The sequence below is a fragment of the Arachis duranensis genome, chromosome 9, assembly GCF_000817695.3.
Source record: "Arachis duranensis cultivar V14167 chromosome 9, aradu.V14167.gnm2.J7QH, whole genome shotgun sequence".
Taxonomy (NCBI): domain Eukaryota; kingdom Viridiplantae; phylum Streptophyta; class Magnoliopsida; order Fabales; family Fabaceae; genus Arachis; species Arachis duranensis.
The window spans coordinates 77,731,847-77,753,972 of record NC_029780.3 but is presented as its reverse complement, the minus strand read 5'-3'; the positions used below and the strand labels follow the sequence as shown (position 1 = coordinate 77,753,972).

General features: G+C 37.0%; 1 long non-coding RNA gene across 11 annotated transcripts; it reads right to left on the bottom strand.

Moving 5' to 3' along the window:
• Positions 1–314: 314 nt before the first annotated feature.
• LOC107465984 (uncharacterized) lies at positions 315–5,048 on the bottom strand. Of its 11 annotated transcripts, none has more exons than XR_002368322.2 (10): positions 4,577–5,032; positions 4,022–4,096; positions 3,095–3,232; positions 2,550–2,592; positions 2,197–2,404; positions 2,056–2,108; positions 1,515–1,572; positions 1,203–1,244; positions 648–908; positions 315–525 (listed from the first exon to the last, which is right to left on the bottom strand). It is a non-coding gene; the product is annotated as an uncharacterized LOC107465984 (long non-coding RNA). The 11 variants fall into 11 exon arrangements; XR_002368323.2 differs by having other exon boundaries at positions 2,197–2,378; positions 4,577–5,030; XR_008002453.1 differs by having other exon boundaries at positions 2,550–3,232; positions 4,577–5,046.
• Positions 5,049–22,126: the final 17,078 nt, after the last annotated feature.

Sequence of the window (22,126 nt, the reverse complement as noted above, 5' to 3'; positions counted from 1 at the left end):
ACCTATAAGTACGCTTAAAAAGCGTAGCGAAAAGTGCACATATCACCACGCTTTTAAAACGTCCCAGAATATTTGTTTGAGGTACTCTTTAAAAGCGTACCGATAGGAAAAGATATGACTACACTATTTAAAGCATGGCGATAACCAGTGATACGGCCACGCTTTTAGCCTTGTAAAATTAACAAAAAAAAAACTTTCTTATTTTTACCTTAACCACTGCAAAGTTAAATTTTCAATCCTTTTTTTTTACCAAACCTACAAATATAGTATGCAAGTTTTAGTACAAGATAAATCAAACAATTAGTGACATATAATTTTTGCGATAATTGTTTTATACATTAAAAAACTAATACTCAAATACAAAATAAATCTCGAGTTCGAATTCCAAAACTAAACTGAAAAAAATACAGAAACAATACAACTTAAATTCTATTTCCTTTGTTGTTCCTCCTTCCTCTAGCCCTCTTAAACTTCTTCCCTTAGATCATACATAATTGTTTCTCGAACATTTGTGAACTTTTTTACCTACAAAAGATAATTCCTTGAGCTAAACGTTAATGGTACTACACTGAATTGCAAATTGTAATGTAATATTCTAGAGCAACAGTCACAGGAATGGTAAAATCAGGAATAGTTTAGTTGTTTACTTGTTGCAAGTTGGAGGTGCCATATCCACTGTAAGAAGATGACATGAGGAATTGAACCAGTGACCAATTTTACTCCTGTCCAGCTTCTTGCATAGAGAAGTCTTGTAACCCCAATTGAGATGCTTTGAGTGATCAATTTTGTGAAAGAAATCAAGCAAAGCTTGTTCATCTTCCAATGGTTCAGCCTCAGCACCAAAGAACATTGCTCCAATGATCATGAAAGCAAATATGAAGAGGCTCAGCTTCATGCTCATTTTCTGGCTTCAAAAGATGGAAAAGGAAACACCAACACTTAGATGGAAGCTTGTGTAAAGTAAAGATTCTTCACACTTGTTTTTCAATGCAGAGAGCAATGCAATGATTTGAAAAATTAATCAGTAGCAATGATGTTTCTACAAAGCAGTAAAAAGCACAATTGAGAGGGGAAAAAAAAAGAAAAAGATTGTTAGTTTCTTTTTGTATTTGGACCGAAAAGGCTAAAACTATATATTATATAAGATCAAAGTATCTTTTGGGGTCAAAATAAGCAGGCCACTGATTGAGAAGGAAATTCACCTTATTAGCCCCTTTTTCTGGTCACCTACTGCGTTTGATTCCCTAAAAAGTTAGAAACAGAAAAAATATGTGAACCAAAACATAGAAACTAAATAGTTGATTCATCACTTTTGTTGAAATAGTTAGTAACATTGTTGAAACAAGAACCGTGGACAGCAGACAAAAAAAGATATAATTTTTGTTGAAATTAGAAAATAATTTAACCCTTCAATTTTTATGTGGATCAAATAATTTATGGTTAAAACTTTTATTACTATAATTGTTTGTAAAAACGTCCAATTTAACACTGATATCAAGAAAAGTAAAACTCACCAAGTCAGAAACAAACTCTTTGATTCCAAAATCCAGCAAATATAATCTCAAATCGGCCCTGTAATGAAAACATCAAGTGAAGAGAATAATTAAACCTATATGCATAATAATGTAATCAGCCAACAATGTCAAATAATGACATCTTTAAATCTTTATATAAATTTAAAGCCATATGGAATGGAAGATTCTGAGAAACCTAGTTCCTTCTCAAAAAACAAACCGCCATAAGTCCAAACAGTGAATCTGAAAATAAATTTTAAGGGGTAAACATGAATGTGATGTGAATCAAATTATTCTAACAAACTTGTTTCATTTTCAGTATTATGTGAAGGAAAAATTCAAAATAAGAAATGAAAACACCTTTTATTTCAAGTATTAACTCTGCTTCTATTTCAAGCATCCACCATTGAACCAAATAGTTACTTGCTCAAAATCAAAACCCAAAAAAATGCAACTAAGAAGAGAGATAATTAGTTAATATCAGTGATTTGTAGACTATGTATATTAGCTTCATCTATGTCTCAGTGATCCTACTGCATACCTCACCAGACTCCACCAAGATCACGTGCGGAGTAAAACCAATGCCACCAGCTCCTGCACATTCCAATAAAGAAAGCCATTAATCGATAACCAACAGACCAATGACATTAAAAAGAAAATTACTTCAAACAAATAATAGTACCAAGCGCATCCATCTGCTTCTTGCCGGAGCCAGGAGGCCTCCCTCTGTGCTTCTTGGCCAGAGGCTCCGATGAGGGGGTTGTGCCACCGCCACCAGAACCTCCGGCAGAGGAATCAACGCATCGTGGTGCTGCTGGAGAGGGAGAGGCGTGGGTGGTAGAGAGTCCCAAGGCAATGTTGATGCTGCGAGGGTTGGGTTAAATAAAATCCTTTTGGAAAGCCATTATAACCAACAATTTTAGATAAGATAAGAAATAAAAAGTAAAAGATAAAAAAGGAGTTCTAATAACACAGCTGCAGCAACAAGAAGGATAATGAGATCTGATAACAATTAAGTTATGAAGAGTTACTGACCTCTGCAGGGCAGAATAAATGCAAATTCCCCCAATTTTACTTTCTAAAGATTTTTGAAAACCCATTATAAGCAACAATTTTAGGTAAAAATAATAATTTAAAAACAAAAAAGAAAAAAGAAAAAGGAAAAGAGTAGTAATGACACAGTTACAGGCTAACAGCAACAAGAAAGATAATGATATCCAATAATACTCAAGTTCAGACGAGATCATTACAGACCTAGTAAATCAATTGCGGTGATTACATATAATAATTGAGAATATAACAGGGAATTTCTGTTAAGAATTTATCATATAATAATTGAGAATATAAAAAACAGCATTGGTCATTTTAATTTAGTGCTGGAAACCCAGAAGAAATGCCTCAGCTGCGAAAATTATTATAAGATATGATCAAAATGTGAATAACTAAGATTAAGACTAACCGCCATAAAGTTTTGGATACCAGAATTTAATACTCAGAAAATGGATTTGACAACCCATTTGTGTTTTGACATGCACAGAACTAAAGGCTAAGCTTGGAGCACGTTATTGCTAGTTACTCACTTTGTTTGGATCTCTGCTTGGTGTTTTCTATGATAGTATTGAATGTCAGTGTCACAACTCAAAAAGAAATCATAATGGTGGCCTTCATGTTGAGTGCATTCGTTTCAGCACTCTTGCAACTCCTGCTAGACAGGTTGGCTTCTCGCCAAATTATGAAATTAACACAAACACACCATCAATAATAATCAATCTAACACACATAATAGCAGCATAATAGCAATAAGAAATAACACAAATAGTAAACACAGACTCGAACTCAAAATAGTTAACATCAAATTCCATTGAAGCACACATAATAGCAGCATTGCATTGAGATGCTCCTCAAAATAGTTAACATCAAATCTGCACTGCATTGCTCACACACATTTAATCAAACACATAGTGGGCAGTAACAGTGAATCAAGGACACTAGTTTAATTAAAATTATTTAACACTTTCAGCTTGGTATATATAACACTAGTTTTGTTAAAAAAACCATTTAGTAACATGAATCAAGGACACAAATCCAATAGTAAAATAGGAATACTTGTAATTAAATTATTCTCATTTCAATATCTATGAATGATGAAAAAGCACCAAATGAGATAATCCCATGTTTTAGCCCTTTTCATTTTCTGCCATTGCCAAATCAAAATATCTCACGCAAGTTGAACTAATAATCACACTCATCTTGATACCAGAAAAAAAACTTTCAGCAAAGGTAAACTAAGTGTCAAAACTCAAAACAAAAGAAATCTGATCCATACATGTTCCTATCCCTACATTATTGAATAACCAGCACTACAAAACATTGAAACCAAGATTAGCCATTAATACTTGGGCTGATTCCACAATGAAGATAACAGTACAGCATCTTTTTGACAAAAATTAATTGGCATTCTATAAATTAAGAAAACAGAAAAAAGACAAATAAACAATCTTACATACGTCAATGCTGGGCAGCCTCCGTTAATGCTGGGCAGCCAGCAGTCTCATTTCTCACATTAACATCTTCAATAGAATCTGGACAGGTTACAAGCAAGTCAAATAAAACTGTGATGTTTTCTTCACTGTCACCAGATTGACATACTAAATGCAAAGGAGTGACGCTTAGTTACAATTTCATCATAAGAATAAAAGCACAGTGCTCTAAGCCTATAGCCTTATCAGTTATATATATCACTCTCTTTCACTTTAATGTGAACAAAGATAAATGCAAAGTCCATTGATTCTTCTTTTAAGAGCATGTTGGGATCCATCATTTTAATCCCCCTTCAAAATGTGGACCAGTTTGAATCTTTTCTGTGTTTATTTATTTACTTTTCACAGAAAAAAAAAATACAACACAATAAAATAGAGCAAATAGAGAGCAGAGACAATCAAGTAGATAAAACTAATAAAAAATTATTTATTTCTTCAATGTTTTCTTTCTGTTAATTAGTCCAGAATAGAGAAGAAATAGAGGAACAGAGAAACAGAGAATCAGAGGGAAGAAAGACTTACTAGTGTTTATGGTGCCGATTTAGGGAGAGACAACAACGATTGAGGGTTTCGAATCCAACGAGGGTTTGCGAGATAGAGACCACTGAGGGAGTAGTAGGGCACGCCTAGACAGAGACCACTGAGGGTGCGTTGACGGAGCAGCACCGCTGGAGGGTTCTGAATCCAATGAGGGTTGCGTTGATGGTGCGAGGATTGGGTGCGAATGACCGTTGAGAAACAGCTGGTGGGTGCGAGAGACCGTTTGATGGTACGAGGGTTGGGTGCGACAGAGAGAGGGCTGGGTGTGAGGGTTAGATGAAGGGCTGGGTGTGAGGGTTAGATGAACACGACGGCGAGCTGGGTGGTGCGACGGTCTTGGTGATCGGCAGTGATGCGAAGGCTTGCTGGGTGCGACGACTTGTAGGTTATCTTCTAGGTTAGAAGTGAATTTGGAAATAAAAGTGAAGTAGGGCTTGTTTGGGCTTCTATAGGTTAAAAGTTAACTTAGAAAAAAAGTTGTGTGTGGAAAAAAAGGGAGGGAAATTAAATTTTGGGGGTGGGGGGATTCTATCGATACGTTTTTGTAAGGTGCTTAAATAAACTCACGCTTTAAAAATGTAACTGCTAGAAGACAAATTAGCCACGCTTTAAAGCGTGTCGATTTCTTTCTATCGGTACGCTTTTAAAGTGTGGCAAAAAAGCGTGGCCAAATCACAAATTAGTAGCAACTCTCGTAAAAGCGTGCCGATTTCTTTGAAAGCGTGGCAAAAAAAGCGTGCCAAATCACAAATCAGTGGCCACCCTCGTAAAAGCGTGCCCATAGACCACTTTTGAGCACGCTTTAAAAGCGTGGCAAGAAAAAAGGGTGCCGACAGGCCTTTTTTCTTGTAGTGATTAAACCTAAATCTAAGAGGAAAATTAACTTAAGAACCCTAATTCAAGAGAGAAGAGGGAGCTTCTCTCTCTAGAAAACTAACCTACATGATCCTAAGCTAATCTAATTGCTCCCCCTTGCCCCATCTTGAATTCTGCATGAAATAGCCTCAGAAATGAGTTGGATTTGGGCTTAGAAAGGTCAGAAATTGCCCCCATCAAATTCACTTTAATGAGGTCACGTGATCAGCGTCATGCGTGCGCGGCGCTGGCAAATTCCCTCCTCACGGGTACGCATGGGTGATGCATGCGCGTGGCCATGAATGTTTTTCTCACGCGTATGCATGGATGACGCGTGCGCGTGGCCATCAATTCAGCAAATGCTCATTTCTTCATGAATTCTCCACTTTGCATGCTTTTCTCTTCACCTCTTCCATCTAATACTTGCCTTATGAATATGAAATCACTTAACAAACACATCAAGGCATCGATTGGAATTAAGGATTAAATTTAGCTATTTTAAGGTCTAAAAAGCATGTTTTCACTCTTAAGCACAAATTTAGGGAGAATTACAAAACCATGCTATTTCATTGAATAAATGTGGGATAAGTTGGTAAAATCTCCTAAATTAACCACAAGATAAACCACAAATTTAGCGTTTATCAGCCTGACTTTTATTTATTGGGGCATGGTATGAACAGTGGTCCTACTTGATCCTGGATTCTTTTACAGGTCGGGGTCAAGTATTTCACAGCTTCTGTTGTGGACGTCGGGTACTTGCTTTTCGGTTTTACCCGACGTGTTTAAAATTTTGAACGTTAATGGTGCTTTTAATGGTGGGCGAACGTTGCGCGACAATTTTTCCTTGACATCTACGCACATTTGCAGAGAAATAAAGGTTCTAATTACTTTCTGTCTTTTATAAAAGACCTTTCAGCTTTTCTTCCCCCTTTTTCTTTTATTTCTGAAAAATTGTTTTGTTTTTCCTTCTCACAAAGGACTTCTCTGTGCCATTTTGATTGCCTCTGTTTCTGCCAAGATTTCTTTATCTTGGTCTTTGAAGAATTTTTGCTTTTGTCATCATAAAAAGGATCGTCCGTGTGTTTGCTTTTTTAGATGTGCCCTCCCTTTTCCTACAGTCTTTATCGAGGTTGGTTTTCGCTTCCTCTTTTTCTTGTATCCTCATTTCTGTCTGTTTGGGATTGCTGGTTGTTTTTGTTGAGCTTTTTATCTACTACTATCATCACCCTTTTTATGTTTTGTTGAAAAAGACTTGCTTTTTGATTCTCTTATGAGTTTGACGTTTGGAACGTTTTAAGAACGTTTACTGATGGAAGACCTTGAAAGACTTCTTTTTATCGATGTGGCTGTTATTATTTTGTGTACTACATTACCCTTGATAGTGCTGCTTTGATGACGACATTGTATAAGAACGGCACCATTTGGTTGCATTTGTAGGAGAATTTTTGAAAAGAGTAGCTTTCTTTTTGGTTTTGCTACTTTACCCACTTGTATTGGATGATTTTCGACTTCTTTTAGTAACGGTCTGCTTTACTTTTACATTTGTAGGTGTAGCATTTTATGACTCGTCATGTTATCTTGAATATGTCGATTAAGGTCCCTCTTGCTCTTCGGGTTTGGGTATATAGTAATGTTCTTAGTTGTGTCCCAGTGATTGATAAAGAGTATTGTGACAAGTTCCGTAGGCGCCATAGTATATGTGAAAATAGGGAGAATGAGAAAAGCTATGTTTTAGAACCGCCCGACCCAGAGGAGAGAGTATGCTTTTCCCCTTTAGAGAATCTGAACAACCTTTCTATTATGCCTATGATTGTTTCTTTACTAGGTGATGAACGAATTCCTTGCGTGGTCTAGAATTCACAAATATGTTCTCGTTGAAAGTATAGCCTCTAGACTGACAAGGAGTCCTTTCATACAAAAGTTTGGTTGTCACAAGTAACAAACCCCTAATAAAATTGATAATCGAAGTATTTAAACCTCGAGTCGTCTCTCAAGGAATTGCAGGGAAGTGTGATTATAATTGGTTATGGAAAAGTGTGTTTTGGGGTTTTGGATAGGAAACAAGAATTGTAAATTGCAAAAGGAATAAACAAATAACTAGAAAAGCTCTTAGCAAGGTAGGAGAACTGGAAGTCCTATCCTAGCTATCCTTATCAATTGTGATGAGAATTGTTCATTGCTCCCACTTAGTTAACCCTCTAATTTTGAAGGAAAGTCAAGTGGACAAATCAATTTGGTTCCTCAAGTCCTAGTCAACTCCTAAGGAAAGACAAGCTTTAGTGGAATCCAAACCAATCAGCAACTTTCAATTATCAATCAACAAAGGAGTTTGATAACTCAAGTGTCACCAATTACTCAACCAAGGCTAAAAGGATAAAAATCTACTCTAGAATCCAACGAGGCATTTTATCAAACACTTGGAAGGTATAATACAAAAGCATAGAAAAGCAACAAGAGAGAATAAAATCCAAACAACCAATTGAGAGCATTAATAACATAAATTGAAGAAAGCGATCATAAATATGAAATAACTCAAATTGCAATAAATAGAAAATTAAATCTAACATGGAGTTCATAAACCAAATTGGAAAAGAAATGAATCAACAAGAGGAATAGATAAACCAAATTGCTAGAATAAATAAAAGTATAAGAGAACTAAATAAAAGAAACATTGAACCTGGAGTTGAGAAGAACTAATCCTAAAACCTAAAAACCTAGAGAGAGAAGAGAGCCTCTCTCTCTCTCTAGAATCTACATCAAAAACCTAAAATTATGTGAATGAAAAGTGAATAATGAGAAGTTCTCTCTTGATTCCTCTACTCTGCAGCCTCTAATCTATTTTTTCGGGCTTGGAACTGGGCCAAAATGGAGCCCAGAAATCGCCCATAGTGCTTTCTGCACTTTCTGCACGTGGTGCATGTCACGCGTATGCGTCGATGTGCAAGTCTCCAAGTCACGCACACGCGTCAGGTACGCGCACACGTTGCTGTGAAAATCTCCAAGTCACGCGCACGCGTGAGCCATGTGTGCGCGTTAATTCTCGTTGGTTATCTCCTTTATTTCTTGTATTCCTTCCACTTTTGCATGCTTCCTTTCCATCCTCTAAGCCATTCCTGTCCTGTAAACCCTGAAAACACTTAACACACATATCACGGCATCGAATGATAATAAGAGAGGATTAAAGCTAGCAAATTTAAGGCTAGAGAAGCATGTTTTCAATCATAGCACAAAATCAGGAAGGAAAATATAAAACATGCGATTTCTACGAATAAGTGTCAAACTAGTGGATAAAACCCACCCAATTAAGTATAAGATGTATCACGAAATAGTAGTGCATCACTAGGCTAGGTGTCCGACTTCCCTTTACAGATTTTGAAATGGAAGTGCTGCGGGCTTTTAACCTTGCCCGTTATCAATTACACCTGAACTCTTGGGCTTTTATGAAAATGGACCAGCTCCTATGTCGGGAGTTGGATGTCCGACCTACTTTAAACGTCTTCTTCTATCTCTTTGTTGCAACAAAGCCCTATAATTCTGCAAGGAAGTCGGGGTGGATATCCTTCCGAGCTGTACAAGGTTGGAAGGTTTTTTCTATCTTCAGCCAATCTTTCCATGATTTCAAAAATCACTTTTTTAAGGTCGGGGGTGCTGTGGGTGTCCGATGTAACACCCTAACTATCAAAGCTCACGCTTTTCGCTGCGCTACTCTGATAGTTCGGACATTACGATGACTCTTATACTATTTAATACTAAAATATGAGCATGTTTAAAACTTTAAACTGCAATACCACTCCAAAATACTTTTATATATTAAATAGTTTTACAAGCATCAACCAATACAATTCCTATCTCTCTTACAGGATGTATAAAGATGAAGGCGAGGGAACAATAACTATAGCAATACAAAACATCATGACAACAACTAAATAAGCTTTTCATGACTTCTGCGCCCATATCCTGAAAGGGAAAAAATTGTAGGGGGTGAGAACATCATCCTCGAAAGGATTCTCAGTAAAGGGTTTTTGGGAATTACTATAATAGGATACGCGAGATAAAAAAAAATCATTTCAGTGATTAATAACCGCCATATGCATCTTTTCAAAAACAAATGTTTACTATCAAGAAAAATCTAAAACCTTTTCTGAGAGAGGAAACTGTTCATTTATTAAAAGTTCGAAAGCCTTTCAAAAGGTTTATCTATGTTGAACCAAATTAGCCTTTCATACATTTCCAAACCAGAAACATAAACCATATATGGCCTTCAGCCAACCTCATGACCAACCACGACTCTAGGCCCAAACAACCCAAATAACAACCAATCACCACGGTCCAACAGAGTTTCAGTCGTAAACACAATTAGGAAGGTTCAAGCACAAACAAACAGTTACAGCAAGTAGAACAATTAGCAGTTAATCACAAGTAATCACAAAGGCAAACTAAGTACAATATGCATACCCAAAAAATGTCACACAGATGCATATGATGCATGCCTATCCTAGTGGCCGATGATATCATCTGTCGGTTATATAGCCAACTCAACAAGTCCTGGTAGCTAACAATTGGACTGTCCCTCTGTCGTGCATCTCCAACTCGAGTTATACTCAATATAATTCATAATTCATAATTCACATCCAACACCCTCACTGGTGTATATTCACAGGGGCGAGCTCATTTGGGACTTTCACAGTGCCTGGTCACACTTACGACATAGGATCAGCAGAGTATCGAGTCTCAACCTGGAGCACGCGGTGGCTAGCTGCTGCTTTCACCCAGGGAAACTCGTATCTCAGATAGTTGGAAGTGCAAAATCACAGTATCAATAACTCAGCATATATGCATTTATTCTCAGCCATAAATCAACATTTATCTCAGCAATCCGGCTTAAATTCATGATTCATAGTCAGCCATCTGGCTCATAACATATTCCATAATCAGCCGGGATTCATTATCATACACACCCATTCCGGCTCATAACAAAATAGCACTTCTACCATCCAACATCATCAATTTCATAAAATCAGCATTCAAGCCATAAATCACTTTTTCTCAATTCATTTCACTTTAAAATCAAATTTTAACTCTTTTCAGCATTGGCTTTAAAGTTCCCATTCCTCAAATCATCTCAGGCTCATAAGCCCCCTTTTACTCAAAGTAAGTTCCCCTTTTAAAAACAAAGCCACTCTCGGCATCCTCTTTCAAAAGCTCCCAAAACCAGGACAAATTAAAGATCCCTTTTGAAATATTCAAAATCATCCATCCAACAATGGGATTTTATATCAAAAGCTCCTCGACAGAGTCTCAAGTCTTTAGGGGAGAATAACATAACTTATTTCCTCAAGTTCACTTAAAATCATTAAAACCTTGGCTTCCTGATTTGAGAAATAAAATAGGATCTAAGTCAAACTGAGTCATATAATCATTTACTCCTTTCAAAGCCGTTTCCTTTACTTAAGCAAAACCAGCTTCAACCCCATGATAAATTCCAAAGCATTTCAAACTGCTCAAAATTGTTTGTCTTGCAAAAATTCAGAATTCAAAGTGTACTTAAAATTTTTCCCAAAACATTTTGAAATGAAACTTGTCAATAGACGTTCAGGTTCTTTCAAAGTCACTGAAACTCCTCTAATTGAAACCCTCAAGTCAAATTCAAAGACATAACCCTTTTCACATTTAAAATAGCTTTAAAACATAAGTTTCATAAAAAACTTTCTCCTAAAAGAGATACAACACTTTTCTTAAGAAACATGACTAAATCACAATTTCCTCTTTAATAATTCATTTCAAAAGCATGAATCATCCCTTTCTTGATAATTCAAATACAATAGTAGAAGTCTTTAACTCATAATTTTTCTAGATAACGTTTCAATAAAGTCCCGGATTCTACCAGAATTTTGGCAGCACCTCCCCTAAAACTTGGACTTTGCCACCCGGTTTGGGTCCCAACAAAACTGTTCCACAATCCTTTTCAACGGTCCAGATCCAAAATCAGTTCAAGAGCAAGCTAAATCCAACAGTCATCGCATTTTTATATCTCAAGGAAACCATTTCAAAATCAAATCATTATCAACCGATTAAACTCATGTCCAAAACTTTAAGAAAACATTCAGCAACAATTCTTTTATCAAAACCAAATCAATTAAAGAAACCAGGTTGAATTTAAAAGTGTATTCTATTTTTCACATTATCAAGAAAATCAACTCAACTCAAATCAATTCCCAACAGATTAGACTCGATCTCAAATCTTTAAAAGGATCAACTTCAAAAACATTTCGTTTCACAAAGCTGCACAACAATCCAGTCAAACAAACATTCATAATCATTCAAGACAACCAAACAAAACATAAGACTGATACAATCACCAAATATACGTTGTCTCATATCAGTATCCATATGTAACAATTCCAATATATAAAACATAGTTTTCGGAAAAGCCCCTACCTCGACACGTGAAACCACAGCCCAAACGCCTCACAGAGTCCTTTCTGTCTCAACCCGAATTGACGGCAACCAACAACTCGGCTCCACTTATTTTCTCAACAACCACGACGACTCTAATCGCAACATATAATAATCAGGACTCAACCCCACGTTACCAAAACTCATATTCATTAACCAAATACAACAGAATGCTAACGTGAGGCTTTTTCGAAACATACTTACTTACTGAAATAACAAAATGAGGTAGATGCAATTTCTAACTGACCCGACAACAGCTCCAGTAGTGGCCAAAAGCTCCGGTGGATCAACTATAATAACCACGCAGCATCAAAACCTTCTCGAAATCCAAAAAGACAGAAACCTCAATTAAAATCCTTACCGGTAGAATTTTCAGGCAACGACAGTGGAGTTTTGAGCAGCAGGAGCGGCGGCTTGAACGGCACCTAGGAGCTGGCAGCAGTGGCGATAGCTTCCCGCCTACTCTTCCAGTCGCATCTCCTCTTCCTCAGATCAGACTGGTGGTAGACCCCCAGCAGTGGTGGTGCAGGAGCTTCGAATGGTAAGCAACGGCGGCAGCAAGGAGCATAGCGGCGGCGTGTCTGGGCGCGGCGGTTCCAACGGAGGTGACGTGAATAGTGGCTGGGGGTGGTGGTTGGACTCCCAGCTCAGCCTCAGATCTCTGTCGTCTGCTCTGCTCCTAAACTCTCTCTTTTCTGCGACGGGAAAGGCAGCAACAGCCCAGCATCCTCACGCGCAGCGGCCCGACGATGGCTCCTCGATACGGCGGTGACACGATTGGGTAGCTCATGGCGAGGCATGGCATGGTGGCGGCGGTGCAGTGGTGCTGCGGACAGCCACCCTCCAGCTCGACAGCGACGACATGCGCCTCCCTCTCTCCCCCTCCCGCTGGCTCATGGTTTCTTTCTTTTCTATGGGTGTGGGGAAAGCTGTGTGTGCTGTGTGATGAGAGGTGAAACTGAAGGTGCATGAGGGGAGAAACGGCGCTGGGGTGAGGGATAAGTGGGTTAGGGTTTTTGAGTAAAATTAAGGTTAGGGTTACTTTTGAAATTTCAAATAAAAGTAGGGATAATATAGTAATTAGAGATAAATTTTAATCCAACAATAATAATGTATAAAATACTATTTGTTCCTCAATTTCACATTTTATTTCTAATAAAATGTTCAAATCCAAAAATGAGAAACAATATGCTTAATTTCTTTATTTCTCAAAATAGCAGTATTAATATTTTAAAATATTAATTATTTAGTCCCAATCATGTAAAATTCCTATTATTTCATAACTACCAACTTTATAATTTAAATATAGAAAATAATCCAATAATTGTAAAATTGGATAATTATCTTAATTCATTTCAAATTTAATTAATCAAAACTTGCTTTAATTATCTTTAATAAAGAAATTTCTGAAATTAAAGCTACAAAATATTGAATTTGAAATTAGTTCATGATAGCTCTTTTTCAAAAGTCTTGGGTCTTACATCCGACCTTTATTTTTTCCCAAGAACCAAGAACCTCCTTTTACTCTATACTGGCAAGATACCCCTAATATCGTTAGGTGTGATCTAGCCAAGTTGGACGTCCTAGAGAGGTGTGTTCTAGATTTTTTTTTTGGGTACATGGGGCCAAGCTTCCCATTTGGTCACAAAAATATATTTGGGAGATCCCAGCCTTCTGAGTTTTTATCTTGGAAGTCCTCTCTTCTTTTGCATGTTGAATTCTATTATTTGTAAGTGTTATTTCTGAGTATGCTTGTTTTGTTTTACAGAAAGTATGCTCCGAAATCGGCTATGAAATTTCTTTGGAACACCAAGAAGACCATTGTTGCTAAGGATCTCCAATAACAAAAACAGAATGGGTATGGATCTTCTGTCCAATCTTCCCCGAGGAAGTCAGAGTTGGGTCCGTCCGAGCAGAAGGTCGTCATTCCTACCCCTCTCTCTAAGCTTATCCCTTCTAAGTCTTCCCCTCCGTCCCCTTCAAGAAGGAGAAGGTGGATGATGATAAGAGCATTTACTCAAAGAGCTTCGATGCCCTGGCATGAGGGGAGAAGAATGTCCTCCCTTACTACCACTTAAGCACAGATGATGTGGCTCTTCAAAACCACCTCCAGCACTTGGCACGTGGAGGGCTTCGTACGGTTGGAGTGTGTACCACTCGAGCCAGGGAGTTGAGGAACTCTCCCATTCAGGCGACGGCAGCGCACAACTGAATTGGCAAGTGCACCGAATCGTCTAAGTAATACCTCAAGTAAGTGAGGGTCAATCCCACGAGGACTAATAGACTGAGCAACAATAGTCGATTGATTGGTTTAGTTAGGCAGACAAAAAGTTGGTTTGGTGGTTTTCAAAAGCATTAAACAATAAACCATGAATAAATAAAGCAAATAGTGAAATTGGTGTAAAATCAGTGAGAGAAAATAGTAAAGGTATCGAAGATGTTTACTTTTTCGGATTAAATTGTCTTACCAACTATTTTAATCATGCAAGATTCATTTCATGGAAAACTATAATTGACTAAACCCTTAATCTTAGTGATTTAGTCTTCTCTAACCTTCATCAACCGCCGATGTCTTGGTCACTTGACTTTGATTAGAGGGTTAAGTTCAAATCTAGTTTATGGCCACAAAAACCCTAATTACCCAAAGCTAAACGGATTATATGTCACGTATCCAGATTAGTTCAAGTAATTAGCGATTTAGGAGGAGTTTACTTTCAAGCTATGTCCAGGTCAGAGACCTCTTCCAAGGGTCACAAGAACGCATCTAGAATAAGGCTCATACTTTTGTTCCACCTAGATTCATAAAATAAAGAACGAAAGTAATCCTTAAAACTGAATTAATACATCAATTAAAATCGAAAAGCATAGTCTTAATCCATAGAGATAAACAGAGCTCCTAACATTAACCAAGGAGGTTTAGTGGCTCATGACTTATAGAGAAAACGAGGGTTTTGAAAAGTGAAATGTGCGAAAGCACGAAGATCCCCCTCAAAGGTGAAACTTTTCCTTTTTGTATCTAACCTAATTTGATTTAAAAATAAATTAAAATAATAAATCCTAAAACTAAAAGATATTGTTTGTAAATAAAAATTACAAAAATAAAAAATATGATAACTAAAAGAAGCTAAATCCAACTAGAGATGCTCCAAGAGTGCAAGTGAGGTCCGGACTGCCTAGCGCTAAATGCTAGATGGGTGTTTAGTGCCCAAAGAGGCAGCAACATTTCTGGTTTGTGAGGCTTGCTGGCGCCCAGAAAGGCAGCTTCAACTCTTCTCCTTTTTGCACAAAACTCTGCCAACTTGCTCCGAATTTCACCTGAAATCATAAAAATAATAAAACATCTCAAAGTAGCATCCAAAGAAAATTTTAACACTAAAATATAATAATGCTTAATAAAATTCTAAGTAAAACTGACTATAAAATAGGGGAAAAAAGGGTACAATATGCTCACACATCAGAACACCAAACTTGAACTGTTGCTTGTCTTCAAGTAAAGCAATATAGGATTGAGAAAATAAGAGAAAAATGTCTAAGACTTGAGTGTTCATTTAATCTCAGGTCTAAGTACTGAGTGGGGCTAATGACACTTTAACTCTGAATAAGTTCGGCATCTCACTATCCGTTGAAGTTAAAAAATATTGATGTCTCTCAGCACTAGAACCCGGATGATATTATGGGCTCTTTTTCTCTTGACGCTTTGATTGATTCTTTGACACATCTTTTTCTTTTCTTTTCTTTGGTGCTTTGCATCTTGAGCCTAACCATGACTCTAAACGTCCTGTCCTCAAGCTTAACTTAATACAACAACACCATACGCACTTAATTGGGGGAACTCTTTTGAGTTCTAATTTTCTTTTTATTTCTCCCAGACAGTGGTGCTCAGAGCCTTTGGCATACTTTGAAATTGTATTTGGTCACAACTCTTGGTGCTTTGACTCAAGGGTTACTTGAAACATTCACAGCACAAGCATATGGTTAGGGAAAACCACTCTTTTGAGCTTCAAATCAATTTTGACCCTCCTAACCATTGATGCACCGAGCCTTGGACCTTTTCTCTTTTATTTTCTTTTTTTTATGCTATTTGTTTTGTTTCAAGGATCAATGTCTCATTAGGTTAGAGAATTCCTAATACTTCTCTAGGTTCTTGTACCTCAAGAACCAATATTCTTAACTTCAATATCAAATGTGCACTATTTATTCATACATTCCAGAATTAAAGATAATGCTACCACATTAACGTAACTAGAAAAACTCATAATATATAACTCAATCTTCATGCATTTTACTATTTTTTTTCTTTTTCTTCTAATTTTTCAAGCTCAGTGAGCAATACATGAGACATCTTTCAAAATAAACATAAAATAACAAAATAAATAACTAAACTCGAAAGCAATGAAAGACTACTAGTGATCATGCAAAGACTCAAACAAGTAAATAACAGAAAACAAGATAAAAATACTGAAAAAAGTAAAGTAAGGAAAGTAGAAGATAAAGAAACTTAACCACCTCAGTCAAGGCAGCTACTACTCCCTCCTGGAGATCCTCTCTGGTGCTTCAGCTCATCTATGGCACGACTCTGCTTTAGCTGCTCCTCCACTAGCCGTTGGAGGAGGGCTAAGTGGTCCTGATACTTGATAAACCAGAATTCAATCCCCATAAAAAATGAATCTGTTCTTTAGCAAGCGCACCAAATTATCATCAAGAAATAACCCACAGTGCAGTGGGGTCGAATCCACAAAGATTGATTATTTGAGCAATTTTAGTTAATGAGTGAATTTAGTCAAGCTAATCAATGTAGAGAATATTGAGTGTAGAAATTTAAATAGTAGAAATGTAAATGACTCAAAAGTAAAGGAAAGCAATAAAGTGCAAAAAAGTAAATAACAAGAATGTAAAGTGCTAAAACATAAATGACTGAATTGTAAATGGGAATGGAGAAAAACAGGAATTAAAGAAAGATATAAAGAATGGGGAAGATAAGAATATGGAAAATTCATTGGGATTAGGAGATGTTGCTCTTTTTGGATTAAATTCAGCTCATCTCATCTTTAATCATGTTACTCATTGACCTCTTGGGAATCAGGATTGATTGAACCCCAATTTCTTGGTGATTCAATTGCTCAAATCTTGATAATCAGCCAATTCCTTGGTCTAATTGCTCATGAAGAGAGATGTACTTGGTCCCTGATTATACCACACATCCTTATAGATCCAAATAGTGGGTGGATTTTATGTCACCATATCCAATCCCAAAACCTAAATCTACTTAAGTGTGAGAAGGGATTTCAAGCATGGTTTCATGTTTCCTTTTTCAAGGTTCCCATGAAACCCATTTTACATTCAACCTCTTTCCCAAGATGATTGAACACTAGCATGAAGAACGAAATTTCTTCTAGCAAATCAAAGAGAAGATGAAGAGAAGAAGAAATTCACTATCATTAATCCATCAAGTACAACAGAGCTCCCTCTCCCAATGAGAGAGAGTTTAGCTACTCATAGCTTAGAGAAAAGTACAAGAGATGGAAGAGATGAAGTGAAGTGTAAAAGTAAAACTAAACGTGCCAATCAACCCCCCTTTTCCAGTATTTCTAGGGGTTATTTATACTACTCCTATTACTAGAATTAAGAAAATAAAAAAGAGAAAAGAAAATTACAACTGGAGGGAAAAGGAAAAACTTATGAAATAAAGCATGTGCCTGGTGTATAGCTGGCGTTTGAGTGACGTGCCACGCCTAGCCATTCAGTTTGGCTTGGCGCGCCATGCCTGGCTCTTCAAGTGGCACGCCCATTTCATTAACCACCCTGGCGTGCCACGCCTTCGAACCCAAGTGGCACGCCCAGGGTCTCTTCTTGCTTTAGTTAGCCTGGCGTGCCACACCTTCGAACTTAAGTGGCACTCCCAGGCTTTTTCCTTGCACTCATCTTCCATGGAATTTTGACTAGTGTGGCACTGATGATTTACATCATCTATCCTTTTTCTTGCATAAAAAGGACCATAAAAGAGGCATAATCTCATTTGATCATTGCAATTCATGCCTTAATTGATGAATATCATAGTACATTGCTTTGAAATGAGTTTGTGCTGAATTTCAGGTGGAAAAGACATTAAAAATGGGAAAGAAAATGACAAAACAAGTGGGGCGTGTGAAGCAGGCGTGCACTTAGAACAAACGCCACAAAAATGTATTGGCGTGGCACGCAAGAAGCTGGGCGTGGCATGCTGGTACAACATTCCAGAGAGCAAAAATGAAGACCATCAAAGGGCGTGGCACGTCAGAAGCAGGGCGTGGCACGCCAATTCATTACTAGAAGAACCATCACTATGGTGTGCCACTTTGTGTCGATGGCATGGCACGCCAGCTCCAGAGTTCACTTAGGCATGCCACTTGAGGATCAAGGCGTGGAACGCTGATGAGCGGATAATTTATACGCTTTTTGGCATTGTTTTTAGGTAGTTTTTAGCATGGTCTAGTTAGTTTTAGGGATGTTTTCATTAGTTTTTATGATAAATTCACATTTCTGGACTTTACTATGAGTTTGTGTGTTTTTCTGTGATTTCAGGTATTTTCTGGCTGAAATTGAGGGACCTGAGCAAAACTCTGATAGGAGGCTGACAAAGGACTGCTAATGCTGTTGGAATCTGACCTCCCTACACTCGAAATGGATTTTCTGGAGCTATAGAACTCCAAATGGCGCGCTCTCAATGGCGTTGGAAAGTAGACATCTAGAGCTTTCCAGCAATACATAATAGTTTATACTTTATTCGTGATTAGATGACATAAATTGGTGCTCAACCCCAGTTCCATGCTGCATTCTGGAGTCAAACGCCAGAAACACGTCACGAACCAGAGTTGAACGCCCAAAACACGTTACAACTTGGCATTAAACTCCAAGAGAAGCCTCAGCTCGTGGATAGATCAAGCTCAGCCCAAGCACACACCAAGTGGGCCCCGGAAGTGAATTTATGCATCAATTACTTACCTCTATAAACCCTAGTAGCTAGTTTAGTTTAAATAGAACTTTTTACTAGTTTATTAAGAGTCTTTTGATCATTCAGTCTTGTGACCACGTTTGGGGGGGGCTGGCCATTTGGCCATGCCTGGACCTATCATTTATGTATTTTCAATGGTGGAGTTTCTACATACCATAGATTAAGGGTGTGGAGCTCTGTTGTACCTCAAGTTTCAATGCAATTACTACTATTTTCTATTCAATTCGATTTATTCCTGTTCTAAGATATTCGTTGCACTTCAACTTGATGAATGTGATGATTCGTGACACTCATCATCATTCTCACCTATGAACACGCGTGACTGACAACCACTTCCGTTCTACCTTAGATCGGGCGCATATCTCTTGGATTCCTTGATCAGAATCTTCGTGGTATAAGCTAGAATTGATGGCGGCATTCATGGGAATCTGGAAAGTCTAACCTTGTCTGTGGTATTCCAAGTAGGATTCCGGGATTGAATGACTACGACGAGCTTCAAACTTCTGAAGGCTGGCGTTAGTGACAGACGCAAAAGAATCACGGGATTCTATTCCAACCTGATTGAGAACCAACAGATGATTAGCCGTGCTGTGATAGAGCATTTGGACCATTTTCACTGAGAGGATGGGATGTAGCCATTGGCAATGGTGATGCCCTACATACAGCTTGCCATGGAAAGGAGTAAGAAGGATTGGATTAAAGCAGTAGGAAAGCAGAGATTCAATAGGGACAAGCATCTCCATACGCTTACCTGAAATTTCCACCATTAATTTACATAAGTATTTCTATCCTATTTTATTTATCTTTTAATTATCTAATCCAATCACATTTGAATCATCCTGACTGAGATCTACAAGATGACCATAGATTGCTTCATACCAACAATCTCCGTGGGATTACTTCATACCAACAATCTCCGTAGGATCAACCCTTACTCACGTAAGGTATTACTTGGACGACCCAATACACTTACTGGTTAGTTGTGCGGAATTGTGACAAAGTGTGATTCATGTTTGAGAGCACCAAGTCTTTGGAGCCATTGTTGATGATCACAATTTCGCCTACCAAGTTTTTGGCGCCGTTGCCGGGGATTGTTCGAGTATGGACAACTGACGGTTCATCTTGTTGCTCAAATTAGGTAATTTTCTTTTTATTTTCCTTTCAAAAAAGTTTTCAAAAATCTTTCAAAAATTTTTACTTTATTTTCGTTTTTCAAAAATATATTTTTCAAAAAAAATAATAAAAATACAAAAAAATCATAAAAATAAAAAATATTTTGTGTTTCTTGTTTGAGTCTTGAGTCAATTTTTAAGTTTGGTGTCAATTGCATGTTTTTAAAATTATTATGCATTTTTCGAAAATTCATGCATTCATAGTGTTCTTCATGATCTTCAAGTTGTTCTTGGTAAGTCTTCTTGTTTGATCTTGATGTTTTCTTGTTTTGTGTATTTTCTTGTTTTTCATATGCATTTTTCGTTTGTTAGAGTCCAAGCATTAAAGATTTCTAAGTTTGGTGTCTTGCATGTTTTCTTTGCACAAAAATTTTTCAAAAATATGTTCTTGATGTTCATCATGATCTTCAACGTGTTCTTGGTGTTCATCTTGACATTCATAGAGTTCTTGCATGCATCATGTGTTTTGATTCATAATTTTTATGTTGTGAGTCATTTTTATGTTTTTCTCTCTCATAATTAAAAATTCAAAAATAATAAAAAAAATCTTTTTCTTAATTTTATCTTAATTTTCGAAATTATGCTAACAATTAATACGATTGATTCAAAAATTTGAAGTTTGTTACTTTCTTGTTAAGAAAGGTTCAATCTTTAAATTCTAGAACCATATCTTTTAGTTTCTTGTAAGTTAAGTAATTAATTTTAATTTTAAAAACTAAATCTTTTTCAATCCTATCTTTTTATCATATCTTCTTATCTTATCTTTTTATCATATCTTTTTCAAAATTTTATCTTTTTCAAAAATTTGATTTCAAAATATCTTATCTAACTTCTTATCTTCTTGTCTTTTCAAATTTGATTTTAATATCTTTTTCAACTAACTATTTGACTTTTTGTTTGTTTTTTATCTTTTTCAAAACCACCTAACTACTTTTCCCTCTTTAATTTTCGAAAAGATCTCATCTCTTTTTCAAAAATTCTTTTTAATTGTTTTAAATTTTAATTTTAATTATATCTTATCTTTAATTTTTGAAAATCATTAACTACTTTTTCAAAATTATTTTCGAATTGTCCCTCTCTTCTCTTCTTCTATTTATTTATTTATTTACTAACACTTCTCTTCACCTCTCTTCATCTCCATTCACTACCCCTATCCTTACCCTTCTGTTTGGATTCTCCTTTCTTTATTCCCTTTCTTCTTCTACTAACAATAAGGAACCTCTTTACTGTGACATAGAGGATTCCTCTTTCTTTTCTTGTTCTCTTCTTTCCTATATGAGTAGGAACAAGGAAAAAGGCATTCTTGTTGAAGCTGACCCTGAACCTGAAAGAACTCTGAAGAGGAAATTAAGAGAAGCTAAATTACAACAATCCAGAGACAACCTTACTGAAATTTTCGAACAGGAAAAAGGCATGGCAGCCGAACCTAACAACAATAATGCAAGGAGGAAGCATCTCAATACCATTGGGGCAAACAATTTTGAGTTGAAACCTCAACTAGTTGCTCTAATGCAACAAAACTGTAAGTCTCATGGACTTCCATAGAAGATCCCTATTAGTTTTTAACTGAGTTCTTGCAGATCTGTGAGACTGTAAAGATGAATGTAGTAGATCCTGAAGTCTACAGGCTCATGCTTTTCCCTTTTGCTGTAAGAGACAGAACTAGAACATGGTTGGATTCACAACCTAAAGATAGCCTGGACTCCTGGGATAAGCTGGTCACGACCTTCTTGGCTAAGTTCTTTCCTCCTCAAAAGCTGAGCAAGCTTAGAGTGGATGCTCAGACCTTCAAACAAAAAGATGGTGAATCCCTCTATGAAGCTTGGGAAAGATACAAATAGATGACCAAAAGATGTCCTTCTGACATGTTTTCAGAATGGACCATGATAGATATATTCTATTATGGTCTATCTGAGTTCTTTAAGATGTCATTGGACCATTCTGCAGGTGGATCCATTCACCTAAAGAAAATGCCTGCAGAAGCTCAAGGACTTATTGACATGGTTGCAAATAACCAATTCATGTACACTTCTGAGAGGAATTCTGTGAATAATGGGA